Here is a 503-nt window from a genome sequence, read left to right on the forward strand (position 1 = left end):
CCAAGCTGGAGTGGAGCTGCGGGTGGCGGGCGCGCCCGTTGCGCACCCACCCAGTCAGGCGCCCCTCCCTGCGCCGCGGGGAGAGCCGGGGAATCCGCGCTCCGGTAGCGGAGAGTCTCACCGCCTCCGGCGCGGCCTCTCTGGGAAACCCTGGTGTCCGGAGATCACCCGCCGTGGAGATTCTGACTCGGCTTCCATTGGCCTGGACGCCGTAGAGGAGACCCTACCCACCCAGTGCAGCGGAGGTGAGCCTGCCTGTTCGAAAGGTTGGCCAGGAATGGCTCCAGTGCCCCCGGCCCAGGAGCGCAGCAGCTACGAGCAACGCAGGAGAGCGGCTTCAGCGGGGAACAGCCGCCTGGCGGCCTCCCGCGGGCGCTGCCCAGCCCCTGTCCCTGGGCGCCCTTCTGGGCCCGTCATTCAAGGAGCGAGTACGACTGTGTGTACTGCTCATTCTGCGCCTGTCATTCAGGGGCAAAAACTTCCCAGGCCCAGAGAACACTTTG

The sequence above is a fragment of the Tupaia chinensis genome, unplaced genomic scaffold (assembly GCF_000334495.1).
Source record: "Tupaia chinensis unplaced genomic scaffold, TupChi_1.0 Scaffold000322_1, whole genome shotgun sequence".
Taxonomy (NCBI): domain Eukaryota; kingdom Metazoa; phylum Chordata; class Mammalia; order Scandentia; family Tupaiidae; genus Tupaia; species Tupaia belangeri.